Below are 15,572 nucleotides of genomic sequence, written 5' to 3'. Positions count from 1 at the left end.
AATGAGGCTAAAACAATCAGAACATTGATCTGTGGGCTGCTGTAACTGCATCGACATCCGACCACCTTACATTATATAGAGAGGCTCCATAAAACGCCGCTTGTAACAGTAAGTTTAATCCGGGCTGAGGCCTTTCATCACCACTTCCAGCTCAACTTGAAATCTGGTCATGCAGAATCACAGCCGGCTAAGAGGCTCGACCGCGGTCATACAAAGAGCAATATAAATCAAATGGCTCCGGAGCAGCGGGGACGCCACAAACTCCTCAGCCTCAGCTATTGAGAAATGGAGAATGAAGATGAAGCCTTTCCATAGACTACACTATAGGCGGCACAGGAGGGGGCCAAACACTCAGCTCTTGGGTTTCCTTCAACTAAGATCGCTACTCTCCACAATACACAACCTACCTACCCTTCAATGACTGGTCGCTTCAATGGCTCATCCTCACTCCATTCATTCTATTCACCTATTACTTTATTCTATGTGTACGGACACCTTTAGCATCTTGACTGTCTAAAGTTGCTAAATATGAACGATTTCAACTTAAAAAATTGTTGTCGAATGACATTTAACAGGAACCAATGGTTTTACCCAATGATAGTCTTATCACCTGGGAAAAACTTGCCAAGCTTGGAATTTTCAGCCAATCCTCAACCATCAGCCCACTTCTACGTTATTTGTATTACCAACTTAAGGCTATGTTCACAAGCTCTAAAAACAGCGGTCGTTCCGCCGTGAATGGCCATTGTTTAATGTTACCTATGTGCGGAACTAATGATCATTAATTCTGGCCATAGGTAGCATTAAACATGATGACAGATGTTTTTAATAGACGGCCGTGGTGGGGCCTAATTTAAGATCAGCGCACGAGTACACCAGTCTTGATAAATCCCCCACCCTTAATGTTTATAGATCATAGGCTTCACCACAGTCCAGTGTGTTCTTGTGGTTCCCTTACACTGTAGTCACCTGAGCCTTGGAAAACTGATCATTGACCCAACACTTTACGTTAATGGAGGCTGTGTTCACTCCAGAGGCCACGTAGAATGTATACATGGGGTAACTAAGTTTCGGGACTGAATGTCTGTTGTGTATACGGCAATGGTGGAGGCAACCGGTCATTGTTATATGACCGGTTTTCTTCACTGGTTATAGATTACTTGCGGGAACTCCCATCTGCTGTTGTCATGTGGATTTTATCCTGATATTTATAACAATGATAAAAAAATCTCCTTCTGGTCCCTGTGTCGGCCATGTTGTTTCCCGCTATTTATTCTTGATGATGGTGTTAGGAGAATCAATGACCTGGGTCACTCCTTCAGTTATGATATAGATGACAGAGACCAGATGTGACCCCTGAGATGACGATGAGGGGATTACGACTCATCTTCTATACTAAGGGAAGGGATTCCATGGAGCCAGGACACGGGTCGCGCCTCTGAATGGCCAGATGTGACCCCCTAGGGATGATTATTATTGCTGGAGATGAGGAGGTCACTTCTGTATTAGAGGAAGGTCATGGAGTCAGGACTGGGGTCACTTCCAGCCGTGTATCCAGACGGGAGACGGAGCGTGCGTCACCCGCATCTATTGATATTTTTGTACAAATAAAAGTGGATCTCAGCATTTTAGTCCATGATAAATGATTCAGGGCAGAACATTCTCGGCTGCTGCTGCTATTAATGTGCTCGGCTGCCGTACGAGAGGCGGAAAATGTGGATCTTATTTCTTGCTGAGTTCTGGGACTCCTGAACCCCGGGGAGAAAGATTGTAAACTAAGAACAAAATGTTCCATTTGTTTAAACATCTCCCGAGCCGAAACGCGTGCTGGATATTCCTCGTCTGCTGACATAGGGCTTCGCGCGAGGCCAGCAAATTACCTTGGGGAGTTTAACCCCTGAAGGCCTGAGGCTCTTAGCCGCTTGGTCATCACAGGAGCTCAGATATCTGGAGATAGATCATGGGCACCGTCTGCACAAACCTCAGCTGACATGACCGCGGCTGGTGGGGCGGCTGATGTTACCGTCTATCATTGCATCTCCCTGCCGCCCCCGAGAATTGTGGAATCAGACGCCCATGTAACTCAATGCAGCCGAGTCTCAGAGGTACAAAAACGACTCTCATACAGCGGAGCTCATTCATCAATATGTCAACAGCAGAAAGATGGTACAAATACAGAGGAAGAGAAGGCGACGCGACGAGCCAAGGTCCCCAATAGTTTTATCTTGTCTTAGAACGGGTTTTGTGATATTCGCACGCATTGGTTATTGGTCTGAACAGTGTTCAGGATAATAGGCCAGACGGAGGGCATGTAAATCATTTTTTCAATGGAGAACGGTCGCTGATCCTTCTGCAGCTGTGGAACTGTGAATCCATCCCCAACTCCACTGCAAGAATTGGTCCATCTGAGGAGATGGAGCTACACATCCAGTGCATGAAGCCTCTGCAGCACAACTTCCAGCGGAGAGGCCTGGGGGCCCCAATAATAGCACGAAGCCTCTGCAGCGCAACCTCCAGTGAAGAGGCCTCGGGGCCACATTTATAGAATGAAGCTTCTGCAGTGCAACCTCCAGTGAAGAGGCATGGGGGCCCACATTTATAGAATGAAGCTTCTGCAGTGCAACCTCCAGTGAAGAGGCCTGGGGGCCACATTCATTGCATGGATCCTGTGCTGCACAACCTCCAGTGGAGAGGCCTGGGGGCCACATTCATAGCATGAAGCCTCTGCAGCACATCCTTCAGCGGAGAGGCCTGGGGGCCACATTCAGTGCATGAAGCTTCTACAGCACAACCTCCAGCAGAGAGGCCTGGGGGCCACATTCAGTGCATGAAGCCTCTGCAGCACATCCTCCAGTGGAGAGGCCTGGGGGCCACATTCATCGCATGAAGCTTCTACAGCACATCCTCCAGTGGAGAGGCCTGGGGGCCACATTCAGTGCAGGAAGCCTCTGCAGCACAACCTCCAGCGGAGAGGCCAGGGGGCCACATCCATAGCAAGAAGCCTCTGCAGCACAACCTCCAGCGGAGAGGCCTGGGAGCCACATGCATTAAATGAAGCCCCTGCAGCACAACCTCCAGCGGAGAGGCCTGGGAGCCACATTCATAGCAAGAAGCCTCTGCAGCACAACCTCCAGCAGAGAGGCCTGGGGGCCACATTCAGTGCATGAAGCCCCTGCAGCACAACCTCCAGCAGAGAGGCCTTGGGGCCACATTCAGTGCATGAAGCCTCTGCAGCACAACCTCCAGCGGAGAGGCCTGGGAGCCACATTCAGTGCATGAAGCCTCTGCAGCACAACCTCCAGCGGAGAGGCCTGGGAGCCACATTCAGTGCATGAAGCCTCTGCAGCACAACCTCCAGCAGAGGCCTGGGGGCCACATTCAGTGCATGAAGCCTCTGCAGCACAACCTCCAGCGGAGAGGCCTGGGGGCCACATTCATAGCAAGAAGTCTCTCTGGTACAACCTCCAGCGGAGAGGCCTGGGGGCCACATTCAGTGCATGAAGCCTCTGCAGCACAACCTCCAGCGGAGAGGCCTGGGGGCCACATTCAGTGCATGAAGTCTCTGCAGCACAAACTCCAGCAGAGAAGCCTGGGGGCCACATTCAGTGCATGAAGCCTCTGCAGCACAACCTCCAGTGGAGAGGCCTGGGGGCAACATTCATAGCAAGAAGTCTCTCTGGCACAAGTTAAGGCTCCCTCTAGGACCCGGAGTCCTGTCCTTGGACCAGATACAGCGAGCAGGCAATTCTTCATGAAATAAGGGAAAGCAGCCATTTTCAATTACAGGTTTGTTTTTAGCTACTTCGGGATATGTTCCATATTAATTCAGTTTTATTATGGACACAAAAGGAGCAATAAAACTCAAACAGTGCTCGCAGTCAGTGCCGAAGAGGAATTTATTTCTCGCTATAAAATCAGAAACTCCTGATAGGTTTTTTAAGTGATTCACTGATGTCCCCCGGATGAGCGGAAGGAGAAGGGGGCGTTGGTGTGCGCCTGTCCCCAGCAGGGGGCGACAGGGAGGCGAGCGCTCCTCTCTACCTGCAGCAGGCAGCGCTCAGCATTCAGGTGCAGGCATAAATCTCCCTCTTTATCCTGGGAGACGGATCCTTTGTATGGAGTGGAGCGCAGCACTCGTGCTTAATAAATAAAGGATAATTATTATAATCATGATAAACACAGCCTTTGTCTCCGGTTGTCACTGTACAAATATCACGGCGGTAAATATTAATGTGCGCAGTCACTGCCGGTGGAGGTAATTTACTTTACTATAACAATGATTGTAATAAGGAGACAGCCTCATTAATAGACTCCAGAGCTGGCATTACACACAGCGACTGGGTGGCAGAGCTAGCAATCTGCACTATACAATGGCTGAGCAGCCTACAATGAACAGTGAGGAGACAGCCTCATTAATAGGCTGCGGAGCTGGCATCCCACACCACACAGTGACTGGGCTGCAGAACTAGCAATCTACACAGTGACTGGGCTGCAGAACTAGCAATCTACACAGTGACTGGGCTGCAGAACTAGCAATCTACACAGTGACTGGGCTGCAGAACTAGCGATCTACACAGTGACTGGGCTGCAGAACTAGCGATCTACACAGTGACTGGGCTGCAGAACTAGCGATCTACACAGTGACTGGGCTGCAGAACTAGCAATCTACACAGTGACTGGGCTGCAGAACTAGCAATCTACACAGTGACTGGGCTGCAGAACTAGCAATCTACACAGTGACTGGGCTGCCAGAACTAGCAATCTACACTATACAATACCCCAGCTACAGAGATGGCAATCCACACTCTAGAACAGAGGTAGGGAACCTTGGCTCTCCAGCTGGTGCAAAACTACAACTCCCATCATGCCTGGACAGCCGAAGGCTGGGAGTTGTAGTTTTGCAACTGCTGGAGAGCCAATGTTAGCCAACCCTACCCCTGCTCTAGAGTGACTAGACTAAAAGGGGTACTCTAGCGAAAATTTTTTCCTCCTAAAATCAGTGGTTTCAGGAAGTTATAGATTTGTAATTCACTTCTATTTAAAAATCTCCAGTACTTATTAGCTGCTGTATGTCCTGCAGGAAGTGGTGTCTTTTTTCTAGTCTGACGCAGTGCTCTCTGCTGCCATCTGTGTCCATGTCAGGAACTGTAGCAGCAAATCCCCATAGAAAACCTCTCCTGCTCTGGACAGTAACTGACATGGACAGAGGTGGCAGCAGAGAACACTTTGTCAGACTGGAAAGAATACACCACTTCCTGCAGGACATACGGCAGCAAATAAGTACTGGGTGACAGGATATTTTAAAATAGAAGTAAATTACAAATCTATATAACTTTCTGAAACCAGTTGATTTGAAGAAGAAGAAAAAATAAAGATTTTTGCTGCAGTACCCCTTTAAGAGCTAACAATCTGCACAGAACATTTATTGTAACAAGGATACATGGATAATAGACTGCAAAGATCACACTTACATGGACTCTGGGCAAGGATTTGGCTGCAAAGCTAATAATCTGCACTGTACATTGTAAGAAGGAGAAAGCCTATTTAGTACATGGCTGGGGATGTATACACTCGCCATCACATAGCACTTTCATGGTCAGTATATACAGGGACTGAGCTGCAGAGCTGGGGATGTATACACTCGCCATCACATAGCACTTTCATGGTGAGTATATACAGGGACTGAGCTGCAGAGCTAGGGATGTATACACTCTCCATCACATAGCACTTTCATGGTCAGTATATACAGGGACTGAGCTGCAGAGCTGGGGATGTATACACTCTCCATCACATAGCACTTTCATGGTCAGTATATACAGGGACTGAGCTGCAGAGCTGGGGATGTATACACTCTCTATCACATAGCACTTTCATGGTCAGTATATACGGTGATTGGTTCGCAGCTGAAATCGCCTTCCCTATTTATAGAGCTGATATAGTAATAGACACTTGGCAGGAGTATCGGCCCATGTGGACAGGGTCACTTCTTACATCACATTAGGTAGAGGCCCTGATCAGGTTCTACCTCATCTCATAGATGTCTATAGGATTAACCCTTTGAAGACCAAGCCCAAAATGACCCATTGGACCGCGTCAATTTTCATTTTTGCATTTTCATTTTTTCCTCCTCCCCTTCTAAGAGCTCTAGCACTTTTATTTTTCTATCTACAAGGCCATGTGGGGGCTTGTTTGTTGCAGGAATAGGTGTACACTGGTGCCTTGGATTACGAGCATAATTAGTTCCGGGACGGCGCTTGTAATCCAAATCCACTCTTAAACCAAAGCACATTTTCTCATAAGAAATCGTACAAATGCAGATAATTGATTCCACATCCCAAAAATAATGATTTATTATTCTGAATAACATGTAAAACAGATGAAACAAACATTCAGAAACAGCAGAATCTGTGATATTATAAGTTACTGTACAGTAATGGAGAGGATGGGAAACACAAGGGCGGACAGAGACTGCAGGGAGTATGAGGGAATGAGCAGGGCAGATGTGGGCACATACATGCAGCGCTCTCTGTCCGGGGAGAGAGGGATTACAGCTATGGAGAGATTACCTCCACAGTCCTGTCCTCTGATGCAAGCCCCAGCCTGAAGTGGATCTGCTATGATTTGGAAGGTGAGGGAGACTTCCTGGGTCGGAGTACAGGGCTGTAGACCCCGCTATGCAGACCATGCCCCTCCCCCACACTTGCTCCCACCCAGTACAGGGAGCTCTTACACCAAAGCAATGCTCTTAAACCAAGTCACAATTTTGAAAAACTATGAGCTCTTAAACCAAAACGCTCTTAATCCAAGTTACTCTTAAACCAAGGTACCACTGTATTTTATAATGGCGTCTTTCATTTTACCATAACATGTATGATGGAACCCCAAATATATTATTTATGAAGATATAACTTGGTGAAATCGTAAAATAGAATGAAATATGGTAACGTTTGGGGGCTTCATGTGTCTACGTAATGCACTATATGGTAAAAGCGACACAATACAATTACTCTATAGGTCAGCCCGAACACAACCATATGCAGGTTACACAGATTCTCTAATGTTATATTTTTTTTTAATGAAATCCTTTTTTTTTTTTGCAAATAATTGTTAATAAAATGTTTCTTTTGTGACTCTTTTAACGGTTTTAGTTTTTCACCTATGGGGCTGTATGGGGTGTCATTTTTTCCACCATGATCTCTCATTTTTATTAATACCATCGGTTGTTTTGATCACTTTTTATTAATTCTTTTTTTATATATAATGTAACAAAAAATCTGCAATCCGCACACTCCCCCCCCCCCTCTTTTTGTTTATGCCGTTCGCAATGACGATTGTTATATTTTTTTTTATTTTTTTTTTTTTACATTCAATTTTTATTAAGGTTTTTTCCATAATAAAACAATACAAAACCAAAAAGAAGGGAAAATTGCCCGCGGGGGGCGTCAAAGATATACAGTATACAATCAAACAATTACAAAATATATATATATATATATGAGCCCAATCATTATAAAAAGAATATACTAGCAAAAAAAAGAAAAGCATGTCAATGGGGATAAGCAATGCTTCCCTGGCCCCAGTTATAAGGATTATATACCGTTTGTGTTAATAACATGTCCCAGAGAAACATAGATCCCCTAAATGTATAGTGTATGAAAGGGGGGAGGAAAGGGTAAGAAGGAGAAAAGCCTATATGTCTGGTGCACAAAGAAGTTTATAATCATCAGAGGATGTAAATTCGATCCATTGGTACCAGATTTTTGTATGTTTCGCCGCTTGCTGTCTAGAGTCAGCTACCAGCTCCTCCATCCTACAAATGTTGGCCACCTCAGCAAGCCAACTACCTACAGAAGGGGGTGAGGTAGATTTCCACAGTCGGGGGATTACAGAGCGAGCGGCCATCAATAGGAAACATATGAGCGACTTACCTAGGCGCCTATCCGGCAGAGGTATTATAGATAAGAGTAAAGGTGCAGGGTCATGTTCTAAGCGTATGCCAGTTAGTTTATGACTAATACTGATTACCTTGTCCCAGAAATCATATACTGGCGGACATTTCCACCATATATGGGTAAGGGATCCCTTCTCAACCCCACATCTCCAACATGTATCCGGTATGGTAGGAAACATCTTGTGGAGCACTGTCGGTACTCTATACCACCTTGTCAAAAACGATTGTTATATTTTAATACATCAGACAATTACGCATGCTACAGTATATTATATGTTTATTTATTTTTATATGTTGTTTTCCTATAATGGGAAATGGAGGGGTGATTTTAACTTTTATTGGGGGAGGGGCTTTGAGGTATTTTTTGAAAATTTTTACTTTTTTTTTTTTATGTTACACATTTTAAGCCCCCCTGGGGGTCTTTTACCTGCAATCTATAGATTGCATACACTGTACAATGCTATGCCATAGGCATAGCATTGTACAGTGTTATAGGCGCTCTGCTGATTGAGCCTGTCTGTGGCAGACTCAAGCAACAGAGCAATGATCGGCCCGCACAGGGGAAGGTAAGAGACCTCTAGTGGTCCATTAAAATGAGTCATAGCCTAAAAGATATAGCCCCCCACCCCTCCCCCATTACTTGCTGGGGTGCTCAGATGTGTAATTTTCCTTTCATTTCTGATCCCTGATGTTTCCACTTAGTGGTCACTGATATGGTGGTCTCTGCAGTCTGGTTAGTGGTCACAGATATGGTGGTCTCTGTAGTCTGGTTAGTGGTCACTGATATGCTGGTCTCTGCAGTCTGGTTAGTGGTCACAGATATGGTGGTCTCTGTAGTCTGGTTAGTGGTCACAGATATGGTGGTCTCTGTAGTCTGGTGGTCACAGATATGGTGGTCTCTGTAGTCTGGTTAGTGGTCACTGATATGGTGGTCTCTGTAGTCTGGCTAGTGGTCACTGATATGGTGGTCTCTGTAGTCTGGTTAGTGGTCACTGATATGGTGGTCTCTGTAGTCTGGTTAGTGGTCACAGATATGGTGGTCTCTGTAGTCTGGTGGTCACAGATATGGTGGTCTCTGTAGTCTGGTTAGTGGTCACTGATATGGTGGTCTCTGTAGTCTGGTTAGTGGTCACTGATATGGTGGTCTCTGTAGTCTGGTTAGTGGTCACTGATATGGTGGTCTCTGTAGTCTGGTTAGTGGTCACTGATATGGTGGTCTCTGTAGTCTGGTTAGTGGTCACAGATATGGTGGTCTCTGCAGTCTGGTTGGTGGTCACTGATATGGTGGTCTCTGTAGTCTGGTGGTCACAGATATGGTGGTCTCTGTAGTCTGGTTAGTGGTCACTGATATGGTGGTCTCTGCAGTCTGGTTAGTGGTTACTCATATGGTGGTCTCTGTAGTCTGGTGGTCACAGATATGGTGGTCTCTGTAGTCTGGTTAGTGGTCACTGATATGGTGGTCTCTGCAGTCTGGTTAGTGGTCACAGATATGGTGGTCTCTGTAGTCTGGTTAGTGGTCACAGATATGGTGGTCTCTGCAGTCTGGTTGGTGGTCACTGATATGGTGGTCTCTGTAGTCTGGTTAGTGGTCACAGATATGGTGGTCTCTGTAGTCTGGTTGGTGGTCACTGATATGGTGGTCTCTGTAGTCTGGTTGGTGGTCACTGATATGGTGGTCTCTGCAGTCTGGTTAGTGGTCACAGATATGGTGGTCTCTGTAGTCTGGTGGTCACAGATATGGTGGTCTCTGTAGTCTGGTGGTCACAGATATGGTGGTCTCTGTAGTCTGGTGGTCACAGATATGGTGGTCTCTGTAGTCTGGTTAGTGGTCACTGATATGGTGGTCTCTGCAGTCTGGTTAGTGGTCACTGATATGGTGGTCTCTGTAGTCTGGTTAGTGGTCACTGATATGGTGGTCTCTGTAGTCTGGTTGGTGGTCACTGATATGGTGGCCCCTGATAGTGTCAGTCCAGGTTGTGCGCATTGTGGTTGTTGTCGCTGTACAATCTGCACACCTGCTCTGATGTAGGAGAGATTACTATGATGTGAGGTGACTGTGTGTTATATTGGGGTGCAGGGTAATAATTACAGGGAGCCTGTGCAACGCTGATGCGGCTTTAGAGCAGTGAAAAGGTTAGTGCGGCCTTCCAGGATTCAGGCCAGATTTACGGCCGCTAGTAAAAGAGAACAGGTTACTGCTTCAGCAATTTCTCAGCGCGTTTTATGAGCCGCACCATAAAGAAAGTTTGTGCGCTGCAGGATTTTATGGTCAGAACAGCTGGAGCTGGTGCATTAATATCTTGTGTGTGACCCCAGAACATGAGAGCGGAGGCAGGGAGGTCACTCGTCCCATCTCACCACATCCTCAACAGGAAAAGCAGTGTGCATCAGGACGTTATCCATCAATGTGAGGCACAGCTCTGATTCTATCTGCTCCACCAGGCTGCACACAAGCTGCATGCTCCACTGACTTCTGCCCTCTAGGCAAGCACTCCGCCCCAATGATGTCATCACTGCATTACCCAGCATGCTTATTTGCTGGGAAGTTCACAGGGAGTTATTGGCGCCTGCGGGTATCTGAATATTCATGCAACATATGCTGGGCATGTACATATACATGTATACATTTAATTTATTGTATTTCACATTGACACACCAGCTCTATGGGCTTCATCCTGTAACTGCACAGTGACAGGCATCAGGATGAGGGGACTGTGCCCGCTGTTAGTGACAGAGCTGGGGGGGATGAGCTGTCACTTGTTTTTGGCCAACACACTGTGCTGGGAACAAATGTGGAAGTTATAAGAGAAAGCAGATTTTTTTATTGGGTTTTCTCTCCTTTATAATCTTCACATTTTCACTATATTTATTTATTTATTTCCTCCTCTCCTTTCCTACATTTCTTTAATTCTTTCCTCATTTCCTTCCTCTATTTTCATCCTCCCTTTCCTTTTCCTTCTCTTATTTCTTTATCCTATCTCTTGTCCTTCCTTTTTCCTTTTTATCCTTCCTTCCTTTCCACTTTCCCTCTTTTCTTTTCCTATTTCTATAACTTCCATTTTTCCTAATTTGTTTTCTTCCTCTCTCCATGTTGCTTCTTTATTTCCTTACTTCCCATTTTTTTATTCATTTCTGTATTCCCTCTATCCTTTTCTACATCTCTTCTTTCCTTTCTTCCACATACTTTTCTCTTCTTTCCTCCTCTCTGCTTTCACTCTGTTCATTTCCCTTTTCCAGTCCTTTCACCTTTCTACTATACCTCTGTTCCTTTCCTCTTTTTTTCCTTCCTTCTTCCTCTGTACTTCCCCTCTGTTCCTTTCCCTTCCTTTTTCCTTACTGCTTTCCATGTTCCTTTCCTCTTTCTTTTCCTTCCTTCTCTCTACTTTCTCTCCATTCCTTTCCCCTTTCCTTTACTACCTTCCTCCTCTGTACTTTCCCTCCATTCCTTTTCACTTTCTTTCACTTCCTTCCTCCTCTCTAATTTCCGTTCCTTTTTTATCTTTCTTTTCCTTACTTCCTCCTTTCTACTTTCTCTGTTTCTTTCTCTTTCTTTCTCCTCTCCTATTTCCATCTGTTCCTTTCCCTTCCTTCCTTCTCTCTACTTTCTCTCTGTTCCTTTCCTCTTTCTTTCCCTTTCTCCTCTCTTCCTTTCTTCTTCCTTTCCCTTCCTTCCTCCTCCTCTCTACTTTCCCTCTGTTGCTTTCTCTTTTCTGCATTCTTCTCTCTACTGTCACTCTGTTCCTTTCCTCTTTCTTTCCCTTCCTTCTCTCCACATTCCCTCTGTTCCTTTCCTCCTTTTTTTCCCTTCCTCCTCTTCACATTCCCTGTGTTCCTTTCCTCTTTCTTTCTCTTCCTTCCTCCTCTCCACATTCCCTCTGTTCCTTTCCTCTTTCTTTCTCTTCCTTCCTCCTCTCCACATTCCCTCTGTTCCTTTCCTCTTTATTTCCCTTCCTTCCTCCTCTCCACATTCCCTCTGTTCCTTACCTCTTTCTTTCTCTTCCTCCTCTCCACATTCCCTCTGTTCCTTACCTCTTTCTTTCTCTTCCTCCTCTCCACATTCCCTCTGTTCCTTACCTCTTTCTTTCTTTCTTTCTTTCTTTCCCTTCCTCCTCTCCACATTCCCTCTGTTCCTTTCCTCTTTCTTTCTCTTCCTTCCTCCTCTCCACATTCCCTCTGTTCCTTTCCTCTTTCTTTCTTCCCCTTCCTCCTCTCCACATTCCCTCTGTTCCTTTTCTCTTTCTTTCTCTTCCTTCCTCCTCTTTCCTCCTTCCCCATTCCCTCTGTTCCTTTCCTCTTTCTTTCTTTCTCTTCCTTCCTCCTCTCCACATTCCCTATGTTCCTTTCCTCTTTCTTTCTCTTCCTTCCTCCTTTCCCCATATTCCCTCTGTTCCTTTCCTCCTCTTCCTTCCTCCTCCTTCTTTCTTCCCCATTCCCTCTGTTCCTTTCCTCTTTCTTTCTCTTCCTTCCTCCTCTCCACATTCCCTCTGTTCCTTTCTTTCTTTCTTTCTTTCTTTCTCTTCCTTTCTCCTTCCCCATTCCCTCTGTTCCTTTCCTCTTTCTTTCTCTTCCTTTCTCCTTCCCCATTCCCTCTGTTCCTTTCCTCTTTCTTTCTTTCTCTTCCTTTCTCCTTCCCCATTCCCTCTGTTCCTTTCCTCTTTCTTTCTCTTCCTTCCTCCTCTCCACATGCCCTCTGTTCCTTTCCTCTTTCTCTTCCTTCCTCCTCTCCACATTCCCTCTGTTCCTTTCCTCTTTCTTTCCCTTCCTCCTCTCCACATTCCCTCTGTTCCTTTCCTTTTTCTTTCTTTCCATTCCTTCTCTCTACTTTCCCTCTGTTCCTTTCCTCTTTCTTTCTCTTCCTTCCTCCTCTCCACATTCCCTCTGTTCCTTTCATCTTTCTTTCTCTTCCTTCCTCCTCTCCACATTCCCTCTGTTCCTTTCCTCTTTCTTTCTCTTCCTTCCTCCTCTCCACATTCCCTCTGTTCCTTTCCTCTTTCTTTCTCTTCCTCCTTACTTCCTTTCCGCCTTCCCTTCCTTCCTGTTACTTTCTTGCATGACTTTGTTGCTGTTCCCTGTTGTCCTGATGGACATTGATGGCCTCTTGTTGTGATTCTTCCCGTTACTTTGTGGCTTCCCTTGAGTCCATTTCTCCTTGGAGAAGTCAGCGTAGGACGCCAGACACTGGGGCAGGTTTTCCCTTTAAGATCATAACTCCGAGGAGTCATAATTATGTTATAATTTATATCCACAATTAAATGAATCCGGAGGAAAACATATCGTCATTTTCTACAAGAAGCAAATACGGGAAGTGTTTATGTTCTCCATTAATGAATCTTCCTATCGCAGCCAACTACATCAATATGTCATTTAAGAAAATAATGTCCTATCCAGCCTGCTCTACGCCTCTGTTTACTGCCTGCTATGCTTGACAGTCGGCAGTGTGTGACACGGTTCACGGTAATAACGTAAACCATGAACATGATGGAATTTATTATAGCTGAGTGGACAGGCAGCCGGTACTGGTCCCAGGAGCTTGCACTCTACCCTTACTGACTCTTTCCAGATGGTATTTCTGCTGATCAGTCAACTGCTTACTGTTGTCTTCACTGAACCTTAGACGATAGCCTGGTTCTGCAACAGGGAAGGCTGATGTGGGATCCCGAGACCCCTGCTCTGATGCTTTCCATAGCCCTGACGTAAGATCACTGCAGACGTCTTAAGGTGACCGCTACAAGTGTGCGGACAAGTTGTTTCCAAATGTCTTTTCGGCATGTTATCACTGCACGTGGCAACTATAGAAATCTTGTGTTTCATGAATTGACTGTATCTGGAGCCCGGTGGTCACTGTACTGATTGACCACCGTCATTGTGTATGGGTTCTCCATTACTGAAATACATACACTGGTCCTTCATATGGTGGAAGCAATGTCAGAGGTCATCTATTCCGTTCTTCTCTGCATGGGGATAGGGAAGAAAACTGAATGGAGGTGGGGGTCAAGTGTTACAATAGTTGAGCTTCGGACCTTGAACTTGTGTGATGGAGTTTGCGCACCTCTGAGATAGTCTCGGATATACTGTAAACTTAAGCCCCTATTATACAGGACGATCCGAGGGAGCAAGCGAGCGCCGACCTGTCAGGTCACCACTTTTTTGCTCCTGTTCCTTGCCCACTGCCGGCGCTATTACACGTGCCGACAGCGAGCGGGTAAGTGGTGGTGGGGGGGTCTGCCCTGGCGATCTTTAGTTCGTCCGGGGAGCCCAAAGGGCATAGCAACTGTCTGCTGCCGCCTCTCCTATTACGCGGTGTGACGGCAGCAGATCGTTGACATTGCTGTCTTTCGTTTTTTAACATTGTGAATGACAATAAAAGTCAACAATTAGCCGGCATCGTGCATGTCAGCTGATTGTTGCCTTTTATTACACTAAGCGATTATCAATTATAATAGGGCCTTAAATCTAATAGATCTTCATGAAGTGATCTCTGTAATCCTTTCTGGCTTATAATTACAGATAAGGGAACCGACTCTTATAAATCAAGATTTGTTCTGAACTATTTTTAAAGTTTTTAATGAGTTTGCAAAGATTGCAGCCGCACAATTTATCACACATAAAAAAAAAAAGGTATGCTCACCTGTTTGCGCTCCCCTGGTGTCATCCTCCATGTTCCTGGTGTCCCCTGCTGATAGTAGCCGCTGACTGAGATGGGACTGAGATGCGACAAGTGATTGGCTGAGTGGGATGTCACTCTTGTCTGGAGAGTGACAACTTGCTCAGCCAATCACTGGCTGCGGCGCTGTCCATTCTCAGTGAGTGATTGGCTGAGCGAGCTGGAAGCGGCTGCAAACAGCTGAGGACATCGGGGAGTGTGGATAGGTAAGTATTGATGAGCATACTTTGTGAACCGCATTAAAACAGCGAAATGCTGGCAATCTGTTTGCTGATTTGGTGAGTTTGTTTCGAAAGGTTTTCTCATCTCTACCTATAAGATCTTAGCACAATCATGTCCTCAGAGCTCTCAAATGACATGTCATCACATAAATACCAACCACTTAACCATGGGTTACGCGCTCCCTTCCACACAACGGCCGTATACAGGAGGGCTTTGTGTGAATCCCAATGGGACTCTGGCCTTTTATAGAGATGAGTTAGAATTCCTACCTGTCTCGCGATGAGCTAAACCCGGGGTCCCAAGGTCCCACACATCATCTGTAAATTGCTTTGAGCGTCAGACACTTCAACCCTTCAGAGATTGGGCGCAAATCTAGAGCGCGTCTATTGTTAGATACCTGGAAGCAAACAGGAACATTTCCTGTAAGTCCCAGTAGGATCCAGGTTCCTCGGTGCTCGGGGAGATGCTTTATTAGGCCGCCTGGCTGGGGACTGTGGAGCCTCATTACAGGATAAGTTCTCGAGAAGCTTTAGAAAGCTCCATAGAAAGCGCTCCATAAATCTGCATGTGATAGAGCTGTCACCTGACAGAGACACATGTTTCCTTCATGTCCTCGCCTTTATGTTTTCTCAGCTTCTGCTGCTCAAATTGAGATGTTTATCCTTAAATATCATTTGGAGGGGACGGAGGAGAGCGAGCTGGCAGAGATAAACCTCCCGGTGCCCCCTTGTATCT

General features: G+C 45.9%; 1 protein-coding gene across 7 annotated transcripts in view; it reads left to right on the top strand.

Moving 5' to 3' along the window:
• The window catches only part of LOC138770040 (protein CEPU-1-like), a 515,073-nt gene that overhangs the window by 321,237 nt on the left and 178,264 nt on the right, over positions 1-15,572 (top strand). The window lies entirely within an intron of this gene.

Source organism: Dendropsophus ebraccatus, chromosome 12, assembly GCF_027789765.1.
Source record: "Dendropsophus ebraccatus isolate aDenEbr1 chromosome 12, aDenEbr1.pat, whole genome shotgun sequence".
Classification (NCBI taxonomy): domain Eukaryota; kingdom Metazoa; phylum Chordata; class Amphibia; order Anura; family Hylidae; genus Dendropsophus; species Dendropsophus ebraccatus.
The sequence above is the reverse complement of the archived record's forward strand: the minus strand, read 5'-3'. Positions and strand labels throughout refer to the sequence as shown.